Genomic DNA, 7,042 nt, shown 5'->3' with positions numbered 1-7,042 from the left:
AGCACACCCGCCTCTTGGGAGCTCCCGTTCCTGAGAGAACTTCTCAGCCCTTTCCTCTTAGGTGTATGGCTCAGCACTTAGAATCCACACTGCTCGCTGGATTGAGGTGGAGGAAGGAAGCTATCCAGCACAAACACACCTCCAAGATCAATATTTCACTGTTCTCTTACTTGAACTCCAGTTTCGCGATTTCAGCTGCCTTTAAGAGTCAATAAGCACTTTGCTCTCACATCTAAATATTTCTGAAATCAGCATGTGTTTTCCAATCAACTTTTATATTTTATTTATTTTTTCTTCTGTCTTTTTTCCAAAGAAAGGAAAAACCAAAAATTTGCTAGTCAGTGGTTTGTCTATGAGTTAGAACACATGACATTTATTGAGCACCTACTGTGTGCCAGTCACTGAACTAGGTGCTGGAGATAAAAACAGCCACCTGCTGGTTCTTGGCTCCATCTTCTTATTCTCGTTCAGACACAGGACTGTGCCCTCCATACACTCATATTCCTATCAAAAGCATCCAAGACTCAGCTGAAATGCCACTTCCTCCATGAAGCCTTCAGTGATCACCCATGTATAATCTCTATCCTCTTTGAACTTGTGTAACACTCAGGTCCTCTCTCAGGCCACTCAAGCTGCAGCATATTTGTTATACATATATTTTATTTCCTCTGCCATGTTATGAAAAGAGAAAGGTCACGTTTTATACACATCTTTGTATCATATTCCCCACTGTGCATTTCAGGGTGTGTTACAGATTAAAGGTACTAACTGAAACACAAGCCTGTTATCCAACCAAGCTATATTCACAACCAACCACCTGCAGTCACTACCTACTACCGTTTAGGCCAACAATTGATATTGCTCCAGGAAATCTAGTAGATAAAGAATGCAACAGCATTCTCAAAGACTTTTAGATGTCCCTTTTGTGATTTGCTTTCAAGTGTCACATTTAGATCATGGGAAGTAGATTACCAGGCTAAAGATAAATATTTGCTAAAATAATGGGAATAGGAAGAGTAGCTTCTGGGGCTACCAGCGTTACAGCTCTCAAGGCTTCTTTAGTTAACCTCAGACTAAACGCTGGTCTCATGGCTACTATTAGCACAGAAAGCAAACAATGGGGACAGAATTTTCTAGTTATATGCGCGCGCACGCGTGTGTGTGTGTGTGTGTGTGTGTGTGTGTGTGTGTATGTATTCCTGAAAGTGAAAGTAATCTGAAAGATACTGACTACTGATAAAATGTCAGTTGTCTTGGCCCCTATTTCTGTTTCAAGTTACATAGAAACAAGTTATGTGTACCCAGGGAGAATGCCATCTGTTATGACAGCCATTCTTAAACTTCAGCAAGCACAAGAATCATCTGGAAACCTTCTTAAACACAGATTGGTGGGCCCACCCTCAGGGTTTCTGACTCTATCAGTCAAGTCCCAGGTGACATCCATGCTGCTGGTCTGCACTTTGAGAATCATGACATCCTAGTGTTCCACAGAGTCATAGGTTAGACTTAGAAAATGCATACACTACTTAGTTTATTCTTTTTGCCCAAACCTTCCCAAGACACTTATTTAATAAAGATGCCACATCCCCTTCCACCAGGGAGGGGGATTCCATTATGTCCCTTGGCCACTATATTCTAGAAGTTAACAATAGGTACAAAAATCTGTCTCTTACATCCCGGAATGTACCAAGGCTGGTCTGATTAGCAGAGAAAGAGCGATCAAGCATCTAGGATTGTCCCAGCTGCAGAAAAATGGAGGATGTCCCGTCCATCAAGAAGATCTTGCAAACCAACAACTAGATAAACAGAAACAGGAACATGGTACAGACAAGTAGTAAGCATCCAAGGGTCCAACACAGGTCAGTAAGGACTGAGGTGGTCTTTTCTTTTTGGCCTTCCCATGGTAACAGCACTTCAGTATTCCTTAGGGAAACTGTGGTGCTTACCCAACAATGCTTTCACCTATGCATGCTGCTCCGCACATGCAAAGTGGAGCCTCTGGGCCCACCTTATAACTCATTCTCATCATTAGCAATTAGAAGGAATGTTCTAGGAATCCTGAGCCAGGCTGTGAGCGGACTGGCAATGTTTGCCTTCTCCTTCTTGGAGCACAACAGGCATGCTATATGGAAGTTCAATCCAAATTACCGAAAGTTTAAAGGCTACGTGGAGAGGAACAGTAGGATGCGAGGCCATCTTGGACGGTCCAGTACTGGCCAAACTCCGGCTGAATGCAGCTGAATGCAGCTGTGTTGGGGACCCCACATGAAACCAGAACTGCTCAGCTGAAGCCAGCCAACCCACCAGATCATAAGAAGTAACATTTTAAGCCACAATATCAGGAGTGATTTGTTCCTCGCCAGCACCCAAAACTTTTAAAAACTGTTCCCCCTTTATTGCCCTTCATATTTGATCAAACAGCCTCTGGTATCTTTACACTGTACAGTAAAACCTTGGATTGCGAGTAACTTGCTTTGCGAGTGTTCCGCAAGATGAGCAAACATTTCTAATACATTTTAACTTGGTAAATGAGCGATGTCTTGCGATACGAGTAGTTTGTTTCCAGAACAAATTAGCTCGCAAACCAAGGTAGTATTTTCAATAATGTTTCAATTACCAGGTGTTTTTTGTTTTTTGTTTTTTTAACTGAGCCATCCTGCCACCTGTTGGCAGCTCAGTGGCTGCTCAGCTCGGGCTGGGACTCAAACCACTGTTGCTCAGAGCTCTCACTCTTGAGTGCACTCTTAACCAACTGAGCCACTTGGCTGGCCCACCAGTTCTAATATCAATTTAACAACTACTTTGTAGATGGTAATGGAATACAGTAATATGTCTGTGTCATGTCGGGATTTTCTGAGCCTATTTCTGCACACTGGAATGTAGAATGCATTCTTTGATCAGAGAGGTATATGATAGGGAACCAAACAGCTCTTGGCAGGGTTTGCGCTTTAGCCCAAGAGAGAACAAATTTCAAACTCATCTGAATCCTCTAGGGCGGCAGATAGTAACCCAATATAATAGCTCACTGGCTTATATGCTTGGATTCCTGGGCCCAGGAGATTTTTCCCAATGCCATCTTTAAATGGCCACTTGTTTGTTGTTGTTATCATTCAACAATCTCTTACCACATTAGTGGTTTAGGTAAGAGACAAGAATAAATAATTATTCTGCCCACTATTGTGTGGCTTTGGCACCACTGTACCCACTGAAATGACCCAGGTGGCTACTTCTAGGAAGTGGCAGGGCATCCGCTGGACATTCCATTCTCCTTCTTGAACCAACTCAATCCTTGCTGTGGGCATCTGTGACCCATGTCCCCCCAGGCTGCATCCCCTACATGGGGGAGGAGGAGTGTATCCTTAAGGTTCACTCACCAAGATTCGCATAGTGGTTACTGCCTACGACTCCTTAAATGTCCAAACACTGCCCTGAGATAAAGAAGTAAGTTCCTCCCCCACTGTCATGCATACTGCTCTCAACTCAGCTCATTGGATGAACTTATCTTTGCATTATTTGATTGGGTTTTTACCGTCTGTAGAGCAAAGAGTAGCTGACTTGGATATTGGAGTTTCTTCTCTACAGGACCTCTCATGAATACACCAAGAAACTTGCTTTATTTTAGGGGAAAGAGAGACATGAGGTTTAGACCATTCAGCAATTGAAGTGGGCTGTGAATTACTCCTATAGCAGAGATGCTACCTGCCCAGGTGTGTGTTATAACACCTGAGACACCTTTCATGACACGAATTCCATTTTGAGAATTTTGTTGTGCAGCTTCTTCTCTATCACAACCTCTTTCTGACATCATCCTTACCGTATCACAGGTAGTTCGGATCTTAATATAATTTGCTGCTCTTAAGTTACGGCAATTGTTTTCTTTGAACCTAACAGCCTGCAGGCAAACTGGCTCTTTAAGCACCACCAACGGGAACTCTGTGAGTTCCAACATCCCAGTGATCGCCACAAGATGGCAGTATTACGTTTCATTCTAAGGGCCTGGAATTTGCATGTATTCTGGTGTCCAAAACTTCTAAAATTCTGTGAATGTGTTTGAATGGTAGGGTCTCAGCAGCATACTTGGGCCACTGAGCATTATGTATTTTTCATAGCTTACCAAATAGTCCTTCAAGGTGTTGTGCCTCCTTTTTATTGGCATGGTCCTGGGGTGGGGGGCGGAGGGGAGTCATTTATTATTTACCATTTATATAATACCTCTGGTGATCTAAAGTTATTTTAGAAACTGCACCGATTGCACCAAGTTCCGAATCTTAGCTGGATTCATTAACCATTCGCTAGTCATAGGTGCCGCAATAGCTCTCAAATCTGAGCTTGTCCTCCAAGGGGGCGATGATCATAATGTCATCAGTATAATGAACTAACTTAATTTTGATGAGGACCACATCTAAATCCGATCTCACCAAATGGTGACAGTGAGTTGGAAAGATCCAAGATATCCTTGGGAAAAGAAGGACCATAAACGTATAATACGTTCCTTTTCATGTACAGGTAAACTGTGCTTGACTTTTCTCTGACAGTGAGATCAAGCAGATAGCATTAGCCAAATCTATCACACACACACAAAATCCCAGTCGCAGTTAGCTTGTCAAACCTCTTATACAGTTTTTACAATGCCTGGAACAACAGACACTTGTTTAAACCATGGAAACTACCTTGTTTAAAGCATGATAGTTAACAGCTCTTTTCAAGAGCCTTCTCTTTTTCTCAGGGGCCACAGAGAATAGAAAGCACTGGTGGAGATCGGCATTCCTACTCTCGTTGTTTCCTGGTGAAAGGTGAGATTTCCTGTGTCCTTCCAGAACCTGACACTGGCTGGTATTTACTACAAAGGGAGGTCTGAACAATTCATTTTGCATGTCCAATTAAAACAACATGAAAGGTGGGGCCAGCTGAGAGGCTCAGTTGGTTAAGAGCTCGCTCAAGGGTGCAAGCTCTGAGCAACAGGGTCGCCGGTTCAATTCCCAGCCCGAGCTGAGCTGCCGCTGAGCTGCCAACAGATGGCAGGATGGCTCAGCTAAAAAAAAACAAAAACAAAACTACATGAAGGGTGGACATCTCTGTTTCTTAAAGACATTTGGCTTTAAGCTGGTAGTGAGAAGGACCTATGTCATAGCCACTTTACATATTCAGGTAAAGGCAACAACTAGATTTTTCTTATTTCTCTATCTTCAGTTTCATGGTGATTCCTACCATAACATTTTCATATGTCCCAAACTTCAATTTCCATACCTTAATATTACCTATAATATCCCTGCTGATATTATAGTACCTTTCACATCATCTTTCAATAATCCCAAAAAGGGTTTCCACCATCCTCTGCCACTCCACACTGACCGTATCAGACAATCTCGGACCTCTTACCTGGAGTCAAATGAAGATTTCTTGACCCTCAAGTTGATTGTCCTTTTCTCCCACAACATTAGTAGCTGAATTAAAACCATTACCCTGTGCTAAACACACCTTATTTCCCTTGCGCATCACTGGCTTTGAACTCATCCAGGCTGGGACAGATCTGATAGGTTAACTTAGGTGAGGTGGATGCAGTAGCTAGAATAGGCTTCCCTCCTCTCAACTACAACGTGCCACCAAACCCTTTGTAGGGATCCTGTCACATTTCCTGCTTCTACATTCCCCTTCAGCCCCTGCCTTTAGAAAAAAAAAAACAATCATGTAAATAGTTCTACCTGATTCAATGTTTATTTCCTTTGTTCTGGTTACCACTTTCACCCCAGCCCACAGCTTAACTCTGAATAGCTTAAACTTGCTTTTCATTGGTAAAGCCCATTACTAGCAGCTGTGAGAATGAATCTACCCTGGCATTCTGTCTATTTTCTTGTTCTCTTCATATAGGGAACCCATGCATGAGGGCTTCCCCCTAATCACACTGTCTCACATAGCTTCAGGGAAGTGCAACGCAGATAATCATAAAACTAATCAGGGTTGCCACTGCCTTAACATTTTTAATGCTTCTGAAGAGGTAATATATTTCACTGTGAGTGAAAACTTTCCTTCCTTCTCAATATAAATATGCTGCATTCCAGACTTCACACCCTCCAAAAGGGGGCAGTGTTATTTATCTTGGGTGCTATATTGATCAGCTGCTCAACACTGCAACAAATTGTTGAATAAGTCATACCGAACAACACTTTCCACTAAGCAGTTCCTAAAATCAACAGTGCCTTAGTTCTTTACCCTGAGAATTCAAGAAAGCAGAGGCTCCTCAGTACTACTAAAAAATATAACCAAACTCCATTACACTATAGCCCTTGTTTGCCATGTAGGTGTATTTGATAAAGACCACGTAGAAGCACACAGCTTAGTTTAGAGACCTAAGTAGTCCTACGTTCTCCTTGAAGTCAGAATTCTAATCTTAGAACTTAACCACCAGTTAGCCAGCCACATGGAGGAAGAAAAACAGAGAATGAGACAGAAAGAAAGTCAATCTTCCCTGATCTGGTTTAATATACCGGGGGTGCCAAAAAATGTATACACATGACTTATATTCATCTTTTGTTATCAGTATATATTGAGTATTACAATTTTAATAGTTTTTTCCTTTCTTAGAATGTGTATACTTTTTTTGGTACCCTCTGTATTTGCCAGTTACATGCTAATGAATAGCAGAAAAGAGAAGAGGCAGTCACATGCACATGACATTTTGATGTACAGGGATCCTGCTTCCAATAAGTGCAGTTGTCGGGTTCTGTCCACTTGTCAGGTTCTGACCAAACACGTTAGCATTCTCTTCTCTTCGAGAAAAACGTGGCTAGAAGTGGACCAACAGTGTGGAGACAAGAAGAGCTCCTTGTCGAGAAGGTAAAAGGATTCTATCACTGTATACAGGATTATCTATCTCACTTTCTATTTTATGAAGGTCTTGTGTAATAAACGGAGAGACCCCCTGAAATAGAAGTCAATTTCTACTTCTTATTTTGCCAAAGTGGCTGTGTACTTTGGCTTTCTGAAACTCTATGTACCATAAAAATATGCACTGAGGTGATCTTTAAGTTCCTTTTAAGATCTA

This window comes from Hipposideros armiger, unplaced genomic scaffold (assembly GCF_001890085.2).
Source record: "Hipposideros armiger isolate ML-2016 unplaced genomic scaffold, ASM189008v1 scaffold_333, whole genome shotgun sequence".
Lineage (NCBI taxonomy): Eukaryota > Metazoa > Chordata > Mammalia > Chiroptera > Hipposideridae > Hipposideros > Hipposideros armiger.
Note: the sequence above shows the minus strand (reverse complement) of the source record.